The following is an 18,230-nucleotide window of genomic DNA, read 5'->3' as shown; positions in this document are numbered from 1 at the left end:
TAAGCAACGAGGCATTCTCCCAAGTCGTTGGCAGATTCAATCCACGGCTTTAACCAAGAACAAAAAAGGTAGAGAACGAGAGACACAGACCAGGGGCATCATCCAATCATGACCTTTCCTGGAAATTAAAAAGTGAAGGATATAGCTGTATGGCGGTACCTTCTTATAGAAAGATTTTAGCCCAGAGGTAAAATGCCTGAAGGAGATTTATGCTCCCCACGCCCAAACAAAAGGCTTTTGCCTCTAACATCTTGGTCTATACTGGAGTCAGATCTTCAAAAAGGTCTCCTTCAGAATCCCTAGATTCTTCCTTTCCTTGCTAACCATGTATCAAAAACACTTCAAAAGATCCAATTCTAAATCACACTATGAGATCTTTTCTCCCAATCAAGCTTAATCAGGCTGCTAGCCTAGCCCTGCTCTTAAAAGCTTGACTGCTTCAGACAGCCTCTCTGTGCTCTGTGGAGGTCTCTCAGATCTGATTTTGTCTTCTTTTTTTGGTGGGGCTGATCATGCTTGCTGACACTCCCAGCTACTATTTAATAACATGCCTAGAAGACTGAGGTTGCTGGATCGCAGACAGGACTGGCTTCTCACAGCTTTAAACTGGGTAGAGAGTTTTTGGAATGTGCATTCTCACTCATCTGACTTGGAGATGCAGCAGTATCAGAACCAATGCCTGCAACAACAACAACAACAACAAAAAGGCACAACAAGAATCCTGTCACCCCTGTGGATGGCCAAATTATGCCACAGCTTATGACAACCTATCAGCCTCAGAAGTAAGGAAAGTATTCATGCTCCTTACTGATTCATCCTTCCCCAGGGTAGAAAGATAAATGGCTTCTACAAGGTCAACAAATCTTGCCTTCCTTTCTGCTACAGAGCTGAGCTATCAAAATCAGATTGCTTCCTGAACACCACAGTTTTCTTATAAGAACACAAGAACCTTGCTGGCTCAGATTACGGATCAATCTTGGACAACTTCCAGTTTCCAACAAGGGCCAATCATATTTTTATTATTTATTTATTTATTTTTACATTTTATATCCCGCTTTTCCTCCAAAGAGCCCAGAGCGGTGTACTACATACTTAGGTTTCTCCTTACAACAACCTTGTGAAGTAGGTTAGGCTGAGAGAGAAGTGACTGGCCCAGAGTCACCCAGCTAGTTTCATGGCTGAATGGGGATTTGAACTCGGGTCTCCCCAGTCCTACTCCAGCACTCTAGATACTTCCGGGAAGCCCATGAACAAGGCAATGGACCAAAGCAATGGATATTTTGCCCACAACTGATATTCAGAGCAAAACTTTCTCTGAACCAGGAAGTTCAATTCAGCTGCTATGGCTTACCACCACTGATAAACCCATCCTTCATGAATTTGTCTAACTTTTTCAAAAGTCATCTAAGACAGTGGTCATCACCGCCACATCCTACCTTTCATATGTTAGCTATATGTTGTATTAAGTTTTCCTTTCACTTCTCATTTTAAGACTACAGAGTTTATGTCCTAAACTACTCCTACTGGCTTTAAAGTTTCCTGGACACCACAAGGCAAACTTCCATGGTAATAAGCTCTTCTGATTTTCTATGCCATGTTTCATTACTACTATGAATATTTATATACAGGAGAGCCTTATTCTTTGTGAGGGTTCCATTCTGGGGAGGAGGTCATGGATGGCGAATCCATGGATAATGGAGTATTAGGGCTATGGAAATGCAGAAGTTAGGTTCTGGACTGCCCCAAATTGGACGAAAATCAGCTGAAAAGCACAGTTCTCCCCATTTCCCTGCAAACCACCTCCAAATGACCCCCAGAAGTGCCCTACCATGCCCAGAAGTGAAAACAGTGCCCCAAATCAACCAAAACCAGTGGGTTTTGCCTGAGTTTTTTCAAGAAATGAGCTACAAAATGACTCCGGTGCTCAAAATGGCAGCTGGAAATCATACTGGGGGTCATTTCCGGCCACCCCCCATCCATGGATATGCAGGATTAATCCCCACCCCTCAGGTTTTTTCACATATGCTGAGTTTGGGTGCTAATTACTCAACCATTGATATGCAAAACCACGAGTGCTGGACCCACGATTAACGAGGTCCTCCTGTACTACACTTCAACCAAAATTCTCAAAGAGGTTTACATAGAAAAATATATAAATCAGATGGTCCCCTGTTCCCAAATCTAAAATGAAACACAAGGTTGACCCCAGCAACAGCCACTGGAGGGATGCTGTGCTGGGGTTGGATAGGGCCAGTTTCTCGCCCCCCACCCTGCCCCGCTGCTAAATATGAGAGAATTGCCACTTTAAAAGGTGTTTCTCTGCTCAACTAGCAGCGGATTTAATTTAATCCTAAAGAACTCAGGAGTGTTTTGAGGAAAACTGAGCATATTTTTCAGACTTTGGCTCATTTCTCACATGTCAAAGAGGCGGGAAGAAAGGAAGTAGGATTTCTCTGCCTTAGCCTTCCTGGGTACAATGTGCATATTTTTCATGGGGAGATGCATCCTTTGTTCTTGCTTTAGATACACGACACACACTCTCTTTTGCTAGACATGAGACAGCTGCAATGTGCTATGCAAAAGGAAAAAGAATGCTATGTATGATGTCCTGCTTTCAGCTATAGGCAACTGATATTTTGATGTAAGGTTAGCTTTGTGTATACATAAGAAACTAACTCAGGTTAAAATTGTTATGATCCCCATCGCTTGTTGAGGTCACCTGGAGAGGTCCGTCTCCAGTTACCACCGGTACGTCTGGTGGCGACTCGGAACCGGGCCTTTTCTGTAGCTGCTCGTGGTCTATGGAATGCACTCCCGGCAGATATCCGCAGTTTAGGCTCGCTGTCAGCCTTTAAGAGAGCTCTAAAACCCTATTTGTTTGGCCTGGCTTTCCAAGGCTTGTAAAGTGCTGTTGTTTTAAAAAAGTATTTTAATTGGTTTTAAATGGTTTTAATAGTTTTAAAATTGTTTTTTTGCATTGTGTTTTGAATTGTGGGTTTCATGTTTTTTTAAAAAATTGTTGTACACCGCCCAGAGACTTTGGATGGGGCAGTTTATAAATGTAATAAAGAAATAATAATAACTAGCCAACCTGCACAGAGAATCTGTGCGCTCTTTGGGGCCAGCTGTTTCACCCCCATCCATCCCCACTCTCTCTTGCCCCCATCCATCCTGCCCCTCCCCCTCTCTTTCCCCATCCCCCTCTCCCCTCTCTCTCCCCCTCCCCCTCTCCTCTCTCTCCCCCCATCCCCTCCCCCTCGCCCCACTCTCGACACAGGCAGGCTGCCCCACTCACGGCCGCCTCTTGCTCTTGTCAGCGAGATTGGGCGGCCAATCCTCATCCAGCAGCCGAGCGGCCAGCCACAGCAGCCTCCTTACCCCCGCTGCCGCCTCCCAGTGGCCAGCTGAGGCCGCCGCTGCCTCCTTACCCCCACCGCATCCTTGCTCGGGATGGGCTGGCCAGGCCAGGCCAGGCCAGGCCAGGCCGCTCCGCCGCTGCCTCCCAGCGGCCAGCCGAGGCCGCTTGCTCTTCCTTTACTGGGATGGCCTGGCCTGGCCATCCTGCTGCCGCCTTCGCCTCCCAGCGGCCGGCTGGCCACCTCCTCCTCCTCACCCAGGATGGCCTGGTCAGGCCAGACTGTCCCACCACCACCTCCTCTGGCCACTTTGTACCGGCCAGCCACCGCCATTTTTTGTTTCCCCTCAACTCTCGCCCAAGCCAGGCCAGAACTCTTGCAACGCGAGAGTTCCACCACCAAATTCTTAAGGACACACATGCCAGCTAAGAGAAATAAGTATATAGATAATAATAAAATTATAGCTTAGTTTGGCTCTGTACATGCAACACACTTAGAAGCTGCAATGTCAACTGGTCCTTTATGCTCAAGAAATATGATTTATGGTTGGCAACAATTATTATTATTTATGGAAAACTTTTCAACAAAAAGTTCTCAAAGCGGTTTACATAGCAAAAGGAATAATGATAAGAAAATGGTTCCCTTTTACAGCAAACTCACAATTTAAAATGTGACATTTAGCTATTTCAAACAGTCATATTCTGCCCTACTCAGCAACAGCATTAAAGTTTATCAGAGGCTAAGGCTTGGATTATTATTTTTGAATTCTGGCTTAAGATGATTTCCCATCCCATTGGTGCTAAAGGATATACACCACTCAAGGTGGGAAAAGGGGTGGAGGAAAGGCTATATTATTACGGTTTCCCCCCACTGCACAAATCGGAAAGCAATGTATGGGCAAAGCTATGGGAACCAGAGGCCTGGTCCAGCATTGTTTTCTTAAAAAAAAAATTTATTGGTTTTTACAATATCTTAACAATCCCATTACATCTGATTAAGTAAATATTGACTTCCCGCTCACCAATCAGCACGATTCATTAACTATACAAGTCAACCATTGCTATAGTAATCCAAAACATATATCCTACACATTGCAAACTCGATTTTACTCTACTCAACCTGCTATTATTACTAAATTTCAAACCGTGCTGAAAAGTCGATAGTAGAAAAATAGTTAAGTATAGTAAGAATGGTTTCCAATCTTCTTTAAAACATTCCAAGTTTTCATCCCTTATCAATACTGTAAGTTTTGCCATCTCAGCATATTCCAAATTTTTTATCAACCAATCTTCTTTTGAGGGCATTTCATTGTCCTTCCATTTCTGTGCATATACTATTCTGGCCGCTGTGGTTGCATACATAAAAAATGTTAAGTTTCTTCTGGAAAACTCCTTGCGTTATTCCCAGCAGGAAGGATTCTGGCCTCTTAGGGAATGTCATTTAAAAAATTTTCTTCAGCTCATTATATATCCCAAAAAGGGCTTTGCCTTCCCACAAGACCACCACATATGAAAAAAAGTTCCTTCACAATGTCCACATTTCCAACATTTGTTTGGAACATTTTTATACATTAATGCTAATTTTTGGGTGTCAAATACCACCTGTACATCATCTTGTAATAATTTTCTTTTAAAGTATAGGATGCAGTGAACTTTAAATCCATTTTCCATAATTTTTCCCAAGCTGCCATATCTATATTATGGTCCAGCATTATTTTAGCATGTTTTTACGGAGAAAACTCTTTTTGTGTTGTATGGTCTCCAATCCATTTTAGTTTATGGCTGAGTTCCACATGTGATTTTACATGGTATGGTCATCTTTAAATGTCTTCTGAATATGCCATAACTTGGGGGCAGCGGCTGTCTCTTAGCTCCTTTGTTCTGTTTTTGTTCTGGTATATTTATGTTTTATAAATAGGAGCATGGTTGCTATATGTGGTTTGACCTTATGAGCCACATTGTGGTCTTGTCAGTTTGTGGGATTGGGAAGCAGGGCTCTGATTTGGTTGCATGGATGCGACTTGGGAAGTGGGGGGGGGGCATCACTCTGTGATGGAGGACATGCTTTGCATGTAGGAGGACCTGGGCCAAGTCCCTGGTAAAAGGATATCCCAGAGCAGATCTGAGAGCTCCTACAGCTCAGAAGAAGTACTGAGCTAAATGTGCCAATACTCTAGCTCAGTGTAAAGCAGTTCTTTCTATCCTTGAGCTTGAACCTGTCCCTACTCCAACACTGGCAAAGTAGCAGCTGATTTTCCATCCCATTGGTTTAGCACCATTGGTGCTAAAGGATATATACCACTCAAGGGAAAAGGGGTGAAGGAAAGGCTATATTATTATGGTCCCCCCACCCACCACATTGCTAACCCTGGGCTATGAAAACACCAGACTCAAATTAAGGGAAAGAATTTATGACATGGAACACCGAATCGATCAGGGCTCCATTATGGTTGGTGTCTTTTGGGGCACTCAAATTCTGAGTTTTACCCCTGCCAACTATTTGAACCAGCTAACAGCCCCAAAGTACCCCAGAGCCCTGACATTGGCTCGATGCAATGCCTTGTGCACAGCTGTGCTGGAAGGGAGATACCAAAGGATTCCTTATGGAGAGCATTTTTGCCCGTGGGCAAAAGTGCCGGACCATGGAGGTGCAGTTCCGTGCACATTGCTACCAGGCAACAGGAACAAGCAAGAGTTGCTGTCTGAAGAAGGTAGGGAATAATTTTGATTGGTTGATTAAGTGCCGTCAAGTCAGATAAACTGACATAGACATAGTCTTTATTTCAGTCTTTCACCAGCACAGCAGTGAAACGGACAAAAATGGCTCATACAATCTACACCTACATGTACTCTTGTACTGTCACTATTATCGCGATATCCGACATCAGCTCATCACCTTAGATATTAGCTAATATCCAGGCTGTATTGATTCTTCTTACCTGAATTTCCTCTTAGCAGATGGGAATGACTCTAGGTCTTATAATGTGGCTAAGTTCTGCCTCATAGCTAGCAAAATTCATTCAGAGCTTGTTAAGAACTAATATTCTATGAGATTTAACACCTCTCTGTATTAATTACATAATTTTGCTGTCTCACTACCTTTATAATCAGTGTTATTATGTTATTAGTCTTGATTAACCTTTATATATAGTTTTAGCTTCATAGTTTTAACTTTTAGCGTCTTCTACTTATTACATTAAGTAATTTTACAGAGACTTTTGTTTTATAGGTGTAGATTGCATGAACCGTTTTTGTCTGTTTCACTGCTGTGCTGGTCAAAGACTGAAATAAAGGTTATGTCTATGTCAGTTTATCTGACTTGACAGCACTTAATCAAGTTTATCTGACTTGATGGCACTTAATCAACCAATCAAAATTATATTCCCTACCTTCTTCGGACAGCAACTCTTGCTTGTTCCTGTTGCCTGGTAGTGATGTGCACGGAACCGCACCTCCACGGTCCAGCACTGGGGAGGGGGACTCTTTAAGGGCGGGGGAGGGTGTACGTACCCCTTCCGCCGCATTTCCCCCTCCAGTGGTTCCGGGTTTTAAGGCATTTGGGGCAGCAGGGTACCTCCCTGCCACCCCTTCCCCCGTTCCTTGGCTAAAAGCTTCAAAAGGCAGACTGCACATGCACACAGGCATCACGTCTGTGAGTTCCGTGCATGAACGTCTGATGCACGCACGCACGGGACGCATGGACGTGACACATGCACACGCAGTCCACCTTTTCAAGCTTTTAGCCGAGGAACGGGGAAGGAGCAGCAGGGAGGTACCCTGCCACCCCAAATGCCTTAAAACCCGGGAGCGCTGGAGGGGAAAAAGCGACAGGAGGGGTAAGTACACCCTCCCCCGCCCTTAAAAGGTCCCCCCACAGTGCCAGATCGCCAAACCAGCCCCAGGTCTGGACTGGTCTTTAGCCCTTAGAAGGTGCTCCAGACCAGTCTGTGCACATCTCTATTGCCTGGAACTAGGGATGAGCAAGGAACCAGTTTGGAGACCCTTTATGGGCCTCTGAACTGGTTCGAATAATCAGAGGTTCTGGCAGTTCAAAGATGGTGGGGTTGACTTTAAGGGTGGGCAAGGTGGGGGAGTTGACTTTAAGGGGGTGCACTTACCCCTCCCTCCGCTTTCCATCCACTGGCACTCCATTGCAAACTGGTTTGACGGGGCAGCAGTGTACCTCCCTGCTGCCCTGTCTGCATGTCCACGTCGGGCACGCGCACGACGGTCTCGGACCTCTTTGATTCAGATGTTCTGCATCTGCTCAGTTACATTGCCTCAAACTCTGATTTAGAGCTGATATGCTCAACCCACAAGGCTCCTTCAATCCACCAGTGGATTGTGACTCTACGGCATTTGGGAAATCATTGTCCTAAACCATGTAACTTATCTGAATGAGCTGGGACAAGCTCTATGTATTTTTTTGATAACTTTGGCAGTTGCTTTCTCTTTCACATTTATTGTTCTTGTGGAGTGGCCAATCTGGGCTCACATTATGTTCTCAGACACCCACCTCCTACACATCCACTTGGCCTATATAAGCAAATTATCTCTTCAGCCCAGAATCCATCACAACACTACCTAGGGGGCTTTTGATCAAAAAGATAATGATCAAATTTTCTTTACTCAGCACTGAATGTCGACAAAGTACGTGAAAGATGAAAATCTTGTTGGCACACAAGGTTACACTTATAAATCCTCAGGCATGTTACTGTAATGAAAAGTCTTTAAATATTGAAAAAGTGTGATGGTCTTCCCCCCTCCTTGTCCCCCAGACTACTAGCTATTTCCTGTAGAAGAAGCTTTTGCAAAACGAAACTTCAACCTTGACCAGAATTTAATAGGCACTTAAATTCAACTTCCCCTTGAAAGGAGAGAAGGCCCTAGAATACTGATAAAACTTTCCATATGAAGTCAGTACTATGGTATGTCTCTGCAGTAGATCTCACTCACCCTTGCAAATCTCACAAATGTCTTGGGGAAGAAGCAACTGACCTTCTCCTTTTAAACTGACAAGGCTCTGATTTTAATACTGTTTATTTATTTATCATATTTATATACCACCTAATATGGGTATCTCTAGGCAATATACACAATTTAAAACACAACAAATAAAAAATGTTGTAAAACAGAACAATTTCATGGAATTAAAAAAACAAACACCCGCCTTGGGATTTTCTTAAGAAAGGCGGGGTATAAATTTAACAATCAATCAATCAATCAATCAATCAATAGTTTTAAATTAATTTTAATTATGAGCCTGAGAAAACAGGCATGTCTTGAGGGTCTTTTGAAAAATACTTTGCAAGCCCTTGGTGTCACAAATCACTCACAGTGCTGGCTCAAGTTACTTTGGGGCCTGAAGCCAAGGACAAGATGGGGAATCCCCATTTGCACACAGAGAAGGATTTATTGCAAAGGCCAGAAAACCAACATCATAAAAGCTGTGCTTAAGAAGTACAAAAGCAGACTGCCAAGGGCAGCTTCACAGTACATCTGTATGCAGCCCTAAAAATGAAGTGCAGGAAAACTCAAGATGTTTCCTCCTTTAAACCACACACCCCAAAATGGAATAGAAATATGTTGAGGAAAACCAAAAGTCAAGGAAGGGGTTGACTGGGCAGGTCTTCCAATCTGTTTGAGTGGGGAGCTGATGATAGTAGTGCCAGCTTTGTCTGCCAAGAGTTCAGACAAAAATGATGTACTGGGAATGAGGGGGATCTTCACTGATCGGGAGTGGAGAAGAGCAAAGATAATCCTAAATCCAGTCACAGAAGATGGAATTTTGTGATGTGTCTGTTTGGGAAACCAGGAGAGGGGGAGCAAAGCTGAATCTGAAAACACATGATTTCTAGTCTCAAGTAGTCAAGTAGAATTAATCCCCCCAAGTCCACATCTCCCCTTCTCCCCCGCCCCTCAATTGAGTAGTCACTTTCTCAGAACCACACCCACCATCTCAGGAGTGGGCGCAGGCAGTCACCCCACTTCCTCTAACGCTGCTCCTGGACCAAGGCAGCTGAAAAGTGCTTTGGCTGGCAGGCAGACACAGTGGGCAGACAAGAGGGTGGCTATCGCTAAGTACCACTGGCTGGATAGGCATGATTTGGCAGTGGGGAGGGGAAAGAGACTTGAGAAGAGAAGCAGAGAGAGTAGCACACATTGCACCTGTCTGGCAACAGTTCAGGTCAACCTTGCATCTACTACTAATCATGTCGCTCTTTGGCTGAATCATACGCGTGCACGTCCACTGCTAGGAGCCTCAAAGATATGACAGTGCCAATCAAGCTTATGGCAGTATGGGCAGACGGGGTTGTATGGGTTTGCCACTGACACACACTCTCCCTGCTGTAGAATCAAGTGGCAGCATCTGCAGCAGCAACTTATCAATTCACTGTCTGAGGCAACCACCTCACAATACCTCATGGAAATGCCAGCCCTAACTACCCATCTGGGGGTATCTGACCACCACCTTGTCCTGTATAAAAAGGACTACCAATCCCTCCACTGGGCTTTACCAAATAGTTATTGAGCAGCCTAGACTGTTCCCTTTCCTAAGACAGAGGGCACCCTTAAGAGAGGATTTAGGAGGGCATACTTAAAGGACAGGTCTATAACTCGTACCATCTGGGAACGGAGTCTCCAATACTGATTGCTCTTCAGAGGAGGACTATTAAACAAACATCTAGGCACACAGGCAATGTTGAGTGTGCACTACTTCTCTAGTCCTAAGCACTTAATTTAAAAATTGTGTTTTTATTGGTAACACACAGAGAGGCATAGGCATCAATGAGGCAGGCAATTTAGAAAAGGAAACAAAAGGTTAAAATATTTCTAGCTTTGCTACTCTGGCTCTAGACTGATCTAGAATAGGCCTTAAAAATTACAAGGCTAAAAGACAGCACACAGTGTGTGTGGCAGCACACACACAATCTTGTGATGGACAGATAGACTTGTGGTGGGCAGTATCTTCCCCAGATGGGTGATTTTCAAATCCAGATGGGGAAAAACTCTGAGGCTATTCCCACTTTTGGCCAAAAGCGGGCTAAGGGAGCCCAGCCCACTTTTGGGCGATCGTGTGCTGCAACAGGAGCCATGCAGCTCTCGGCAGCTAGCCACATTAAATCCCCCTCCCCTTAAACAAGGTTAATGGAGCAATCGCCATTAAAGTGGGGGCGGGGAGCCAAAAGCTCTGAAAATTCACATGGTGTTCCTACATGATGATAGCATAAAATGTGCAGACTTTCAAGGAGATTAGTTCACTCGTTGACTTTGATTTTTTTAAAAAAACTGTTAAAAAGTGTCATTGCATTGTTTTATGTCAGAAAGTTACAGAAAGTACTGGAAAAGAAGCCTTCACACTGACCAACAGTCAAGCATAAATTTGGAGAAAACTATCCCTTGCCTTCATATCAAAGGAGCACCCCCATTTTTGCACCCAAAGTTATAAATCCAGAATGGCTGGGCAGAATGTTCTCAATATCCATATGGTGGTACCACATGATAGTAACATTAAGAGGCTGTTCTCATGCGTACCCTAACCCAGCTGAAGGGAGCCCAGCCTGGGTTAGGATGTGCATGAGAACTGGTGGGATCGGGTCCAATCCTGGTGGACAGCACTGCCTAGCTCAGCTTTTTTACCCGGCCTTTAGCTGGGGTTAAAAGCTTAAGCAAGCCTTTAACCTGGGCTCGGGGATTATGTTTCGCTGGGGCAGGCACCTAAAGCAATTATGTTTTTAATTTTTTGGATATTTTTAATTTAAAAAATGCTACCATCATGTGCTACCTTTATATGAATTTTGAGAACTTTCTGCCCAGCCATTCTGGAGTTTTTAATATTTTTAGTTTCCCACTGATCCCTATGGGAAAATTATCCAATTTAAGTCAAATTTGGGAGTGGGCCCCTAGTGGCAGTCTGTGTTGATTACACCACTTGGCTTAATTTCATCTCCACCCCTGTCTCCAAAGGGCTCACAACACAAAAAGACAGATAAGTGATACATCAGGAACATCCACTGGAGAAAGGCTGTACTGGTGTTGGATAGGGACAGCTGCTAAAAATAAGAGCAACCACTTAAAAAAATGTCCATTTGCCCACTTAGCAGATGGCAATGCTGACAAACTATTTTTTCTCCCCATGGGAATTATCCTGCAGTTCAAATATTGTCTCCCATTCCCTTTAACTTTACATGGAACCATTCAACGAAATTGCTCAGAGATTCGTAGTGTAGTACCATCAGTAAAGTGCCCCATGTCCTAATTTTCCCTATCATAAGATCTGAATGGGAGGAGATCTCTCCTAATAAGTGCTTGAAGTCAATGGTGAAATTAATGACAGCGAAATACAATCCAGATATATCTGTATTGATGATGCTGCTGCTGCTGCTGATGATGATTGGAGACTCAGTTCACACAAGTTGGTTAAGGAAATACCTGGCCTTGAAGGGGGCATACTCCCCACTCCCAGCAATCTGCCTAGATATCAGATTCAGGGTCTGAGAGTACTCTTAGACCCAAGCACTGCTCCTGAATGCCCAGACAACAGCTAGAGTCTGAGGTGTTGTTGTTTTATCAACTTCTATGTTTATGAGAGCTGTGTCTACTACTGGCAAAGATCTGTCAAGCTTTGATAATGTCTTTGCTAACTTCAATCAGCTTTGGTTGCTTTTAGATCAGATTGCTATGATGTGGTTTATATGGGCCTGTCCTTGCATATGGTCCAGAAACTTCAAGTTTTAATTCATCTGCCAATGGCTCTAAAATATCAAACATATAATATCTGATTCAAAATATCTTCATTGACTTTATTTCCAAGCCAGATTCAAACTGCCAGTCTTTAAACCCCTAAACGGTCTGGGTCTGAGTATCTCGGGGAACGTATTCTCCCGTATGAGCTCCCTCACTCCAAGCATTGAGATCAGCAGGCAGTCTCTCCTCATCTGTCTCAGTTATCTTCAGCTATTAGATTAAGCAAGGATGGTGCTTAATTTTGTTTTGTTTATTCTGAATATCTGAATAATATCCAATTCATTTTTGGATCTTATTTTCATACTTGAATTGTTTCCACTGTGAATTATTTTAATCTTTTTTAATTGTAAACTACCTTGGGAACTGTTACAACTAAAAGGTAATCTATAAACAAAGGAAATAAGTAAAATAATGCAAAGCACTAAGAAGTTAACTTCAAAAAATCTTTGGGAAAAGTGTAAAACAGAAACTAGCATCAACAAACTTAGAATAGAGGGGAGATACTTGTTTCCTGCCAATATCCCAGGCTGCTCAGATCATTGCAATATTCTGGGCTAAACAATGGTGAAGCTTTAAAGCCAGGATTCTGCTCCTTCCCCTTTATATATGTATTTGCAAACAGTCTGTGTACTATTCTCAACGGTTGGAATGGCACATGAGTACAGGCAAACCCTCTTATCCACAGGGGTTCTGTTCTCTGCTACAACTGTGTATAACGAACTGTGGATATCAGGGAATTGTGGCTATAAGAAGGGGGTTAAGTTCCTGGAGGCTGGAAAATGGGCAAAAAAGAGCACAAAAAGTGGGGCAAAATTAAGTGCCCCACCGTGCTCCACAGTCTCCAGCTGTCCAGGAATGCACACACACACCCGAAGTCCCAAAGTCCCCATTTACCATGAAAAATCACAGGGGGAAATGATTTTTAAAAACCAAATGAGCCACAAAATGGCTCCTCTTCACAAAATGGTAGCTGGAAGTGACCTTCGAAGTAATTTCTGGCCATCCTGAAACTGCGGATCCATAGCGTTTAAGCCTTTTGTATCCACAGATAATGAAGTTGGGTGGGAATTAGGTGACCATGGATACGCAGAACCACGGATAGTGGTACCACTATGAACACAGTTGACCTGTAACTCAAGGAGGCCAGAGGTCATTTCTGGCCATCCAGGAACTGTGGATAGGTGGATTTTAACCCTTAAAAAAACCCACGTATAATGAAGTTGGGTATCCATGACCCAACTGTGGATACATTAAACTGAGGTTGCTGGGACCATGGATAACAAGGGCCACCTGTAGTCCCCAATCAGCTGGAGCGTCCTATATTCAGAGGCAGCTCTACAGATGAAAGCATGGCAATTTAGTATTGGATCACACAAACGGATGTGGAGAGGCTCAAGCAGCTGCCCAGAAGGCTTCAGAATCTAGGGTCTAAATAGCAGGAGCCACTGCTGGGCACCCACCATCCCCCTAACTGAGCGCACCACAATTTGTAGTGGGTGAGGAACTGCTGAATACTTGGCCTATAAAGTGCAAAACCTATTTAGAAGTTAAAGGAGTAAAGGCTTTTTTTTGTCCTTGTTGATTTTGTCTTGTTGCTTGTCCTTTTTGCTTTGTCATTAACAAAGAGAGTGACGTCCAAATTCAAATAATCTATCCTATAAATTAAAAAAAACCTTGCTTTGTTCTCTCTATAGTAGGGATAAGCATTTGGTAATGGCTTACTCTGGCCCCGGGTTTTCCTATCTGGCCCCAAGCATAACCCCTGATAAGGACCAACCCATACAAACTGGGACAAAGGCAAAGGGCTCTTCATGCCCTCATTTCCACTGCGAACTGTAACAGAGGCTTTAACAGAGGCCTCCCACATGAGGTAAGACACAAGCAAGTGGGAGTGAATAGTTGGGGTGCGAGCAGAGGAGAACTCTGCCAAAGACTGTTGCTACATCCCATTAAGGAGGGAAGGGGTTAAGGATCCCACTCAGGACCAGCTTGAAGTCTGAGGGGACCCTCAGCAAAGTGTAGGCTCCCCACTCCACACACACATGTGTGTGTGGGCTCCTCCTAAGGTTTGTGGCAGGGCTGGGAACTTACCTCGATCATGCTGTTAAACACATTCTAAGCTATCCAAAACATTAATTTCAATATATACCGCAACCATCCAAGCCTGCAGAGCACTCAGCAGCCACACACCCCTTTCCACAAGTAGAGCGAGTTGCTGTATTTGGGAGTTGCTGCATTGGGCCTGAAAAGCCCTGCTTTTCATGCCAATAGCAGGGCTAGTTTTTCATTGCTCAAGTGCGGATGCGAAATGATGAATGGACAACAAGCTGATCCTAAAGCATTGCTGAGCGGCATGTGCTGCAGTAGCAGGCTTTGTAATGTCTAGCTTCCATGGCTGCAGAGCTACATTTGAAAATGTGACGTCAAAAACTGCTAAGAGTGCAGAAACAAAGAGCCAAAGTACAACCCATAACTTTAATTAACCAACACAGAAGCCTAAAGAAATCAAAGACAATTTTTCAGTACTGTTACAGACTGAGCCAAGTCAACTGAGCCAAGTCAACATGAAACTGAAGTTTTTGTGAGCATTCTAATGTATTTGATTTGAAAATCCATTCGAGAAACGGAACTTCAAATTTGATTAACAAACCAAAATTGTTATTTATATCAGCTCTATTTATCACCCAGGCCCTTCAACACACCTTTAAATTTTCCTTCCGCACTCAAGCTGACCTCCTCTCTTCACAACATAAAAATCAATCACGCTTAAGATTATTAGTTATAACAACTAATGTATACTAGGTTGCTGTTACGATTCAATAAAATAAAAGCACAGAAAGCCAACACCATAATTTTTCATGGCAACAGTCAACGATCTTGCTATGCACATATCTTTGATGGCATTTTTGCAGCAGCAATTGCAAAAATAGCCACTTTAGCAGTTTCACAGTCACCATTTTCACAGATAATGAGGTCTTTCATACAACCTTGCTGGAGAGTGGGGAGGGCTGTGGGGAAAGCAGGACCTCGCCTGCCATCCTCCCCTGCGCCACACCACGTGCCCACACAAGCAGTGGTATGGCAGAGGGAGACACGGCGATTGGGAGGACTCCCCCACCTCTGGCATTCCAGGGTGTCCCGGGGCACAAGTGTGGTAGCTGACTTCATTAGAACAGCCGCCACGCTCAGCACAGCCACTCTTTCCCCTTGGCTCACTGCCAGGAATGGTGACGGGCTGGGGGGGTGGGATTTTTAAGTCGGCAGTAGCTGCCCAGATGATCGCCAGCCGGGATTCACTTAACCTAAGCTAAATGCCCGGTTAAAAACTTGGGCTTGGTGTGGGGGCAGTGCCAGGATCAGGCTTGAGCCCGGTGCTTCACACATGCAGCACAGCCCAGGCTGAGCTGCCCTAGCCTGGGTTAGGCTGCATGTGTGAATAACCTTACACAGGTTTGGGAGAGGGTTTCTCAAGATTATAGTACTGAATTTTCTCAGAACCTAGTACCTATTTCTGTGATTCCAAAACAAAACAAGAAACCTCTTCCCACAAGGATATAAACCTGTGATATCTACCTCTAATCCAGGCTTGCATGCTTGTGTGAACCAGAGGAAAGCACACACACACCCCCAAGCCCTGGTAGTCTGAATCTGAGTAACCCTGCTTCTAACCCTGGGTCTTAACCCAAGTTAGTGCAGAGCAGGGTCCCTGGTACCTGGGTTTGTTGATCGTGTGTCTGCTTTCCATTACATTTGCTGGTCCTTGCAGCCAGCCAACATGTATTTTTAAAGAGCGCTGTGGCTGGAGGGGCTGTGATCTATGAATGTGCCACTCTGCACAGCCCTCTCTATGATCACTTGAAACAGCTTGAACAGGGCTTGCCCCACTTCCTTCCCCCTTGTGGCCAGAGGGAGGCTCTGCCATGTAATAAAGTTTTCCCATCTCCGTGCAGCATGGCACATTTTGGGAAGGCTCTCCTGATTCTTGGGTGGACTCACTGCTGCGGCACTCATCTAGGAGAAAGGATTGCAGAGCCCAATGGAGGCTCTGTTCATTTGCACAGTGGTCTCTTCCAAACCCCAAACCACCCCCTCCCAATCATGTGTAAGCAACCAATACAACTGCCCATAGTCTAAAATGCATGTACCTTCAGGTAAGTGGATGCTGAAATTAACCTATAACCTCAGGCACTTGGTAAACAGCAACAATCAATGACAAGAATCCTCACAACTGTCCGATTGCTTAAAAGCAGGTATTACATCAATGCCTTGCACAATAGGGGCCTAAGAATACATGGCTAATCAGTAGGGATGTGCATGAACCATGGTTTGAGCACAGTTCAGGAGCTTGAAGAAAGAGGAGAGGAGGTCCTTACCTGCTCTCCGCCACCCCATGAAGCTTCCTGCTGAGATGGTGCACGTCCCAAGAATCCCCACATGGCACCAACACACAAATGGAATCCATGCATGTGTGAGCCCCATTTGTGTGGTCAGCACGGGTTGGCACCTGTGTATGCGCAGAAGCCACGTGCATGCTGGCGCCACACATGTGCGGACATCATGTGCATGCTGGAGCTGCGCGGGGATTCTTGGAACATGTACTGCCCCAGCAGGAAGATGCATGGGGTGGTGGAGAGCAGGTAAGGACCTGCTCTCCTCTTTTTAAAAGCTTCCAACTGTTTTCCCAAACTGTGCTTGAACTGCGGTTCATGCACACATCCCTACTAATTAGCCTGCAATTGTGAGTGCAGGTCATGGGTCTGTGGAACAAGACACTCAAGAGTTAGCCCTCCAACAGCATAACCATAATGTAAGCTTTTATCAGTAACATCTGACCCACCAGAATCCTGGACTAGAGTTTAGAACAGGGGTAACCTGTGGTACTTCCCAACCTGTGGTACTCCAAACGTTGCTGAACTACAACTCCCATGACTCCCAGCTACAATTTATTGTAGCTTGTTATTGCTATTTAAGCGATGTCACAAGCTTTTAAGCGGTACATGAAAGAACCATGAACAGTTGCATGGGTGCATCTCCCTGCAATACTACCATAACATCATCACAATTCCAGGTGATAACAACTAATGCAGCCCATTTCAAGCACTTATTTGTGAATGCAGTGCATTGGCATCACACTGATCTGATGAATCATTAATGTTGTTCCTCTGCCTCTCCTTCCTCTCCTCAATACAACCATGGACTGTGCAGGCTACCTGTCATACATGCCATTCAATGTGCAGCTGGGTTGTTGTATTTTTAACTGATACTGCAAAGACAAGTAAAAATTGTACCTCATATCCTAACCAAGCATGGTGCTCTGAACATCAATGCCCATGCAGTGCTAGCCCCCATGCAGGTCTGCCACATTTATGAAGTCACATTCACATGTGATCTGGAAGTGCAATGTTAGAGAAGAAGCATATTCCTGAGGTTCAAGCAATGGGTTTCTAGTGTAACAGAGCACTTCCGGAGTGTGAGCAAGCTCTGAAACGTACTTGCATTCTTGCACAAGAGTGCAAGAAGGCTGTCCATGTTTCACAAGTATGACAAATCAGCACAGGGGCTAGCACTGTGTGGGCACTGATGTTGGAGAGGAGAGCTGGTCTTGTGGTAGCAAGCATGACTTGTCCCCATAGCTAAGCAGGGTCTGCCCTGGTTGCATCTGAATGGGAGACTTGATGTGTGAGCACTGCAAGATATTCCCCTCAGGGGATGAAGCCGCTCTGGGAAGAACAGAAGGTTTCAAAATTCCCTCCCTGGAAGCATCTCCAAGATAGGGCTGAGAGAGATTCCTGCCTGCAGCCTTGGAGAAGCCGCTGCCAGTCTGTGTAGACAATACTGAGCTAGATAGACCAATGGTCTGACTCAGTATATGGCAGCTTCCTATGTTCCTATGTTAGGAGTGCACTCACACTGTTAATCAAGGATGTCAGCTGCTGTCAACAGAACCAGAAGCTGTGAGGGACCCCCACCCCTTTAAAAATACCATGGTATGCAATCCCCCCTTCGTTATGCTTAAATCGGGATTTCAAAACTATTTAGACTTCACATTTACACCTCTCTGATTGTTATTTGTGGCAAACCTGTAACATTTTAATTCATTTCAGTTCCCCACCATAACCACCAGCCA

At 44.6% G+C, this 18,230-nt stretch overlaps 1 protein-coding gene across 5 annotated transcripts in view; it reads right to left on the bottom strand.

Annotated features, from left to right (window-relative positions):
• Positions 1-18,230, bottom strand: part of SLC39A11 (solute carrier family 39 member 11) — a 498,275-nt gene that overhangs the window by 176,850 nt on the left and 303,195 nt on the right. The gene's annotated exons all lie outside the window — the stretch shown is intronic.

The sequence above is a fragment of the Hemicordylus capensis genome, chromosome 2 (genome assembly GCF_027244095.1).
Source record: "Hemicordylus capensis ecotype Gifberg chromosome 2, rHemCap1.1.pri, whole genome shotgun sequence".
NCBI lineage: Eukaryota > Metazoa > Chordata > Lepidosauria > Squamata > Cordylidae > Hemicordylus > Hemicordylus capensis.
This window is presented reverse-complemented; position numbering and strand designations above follow the sequence as displayed.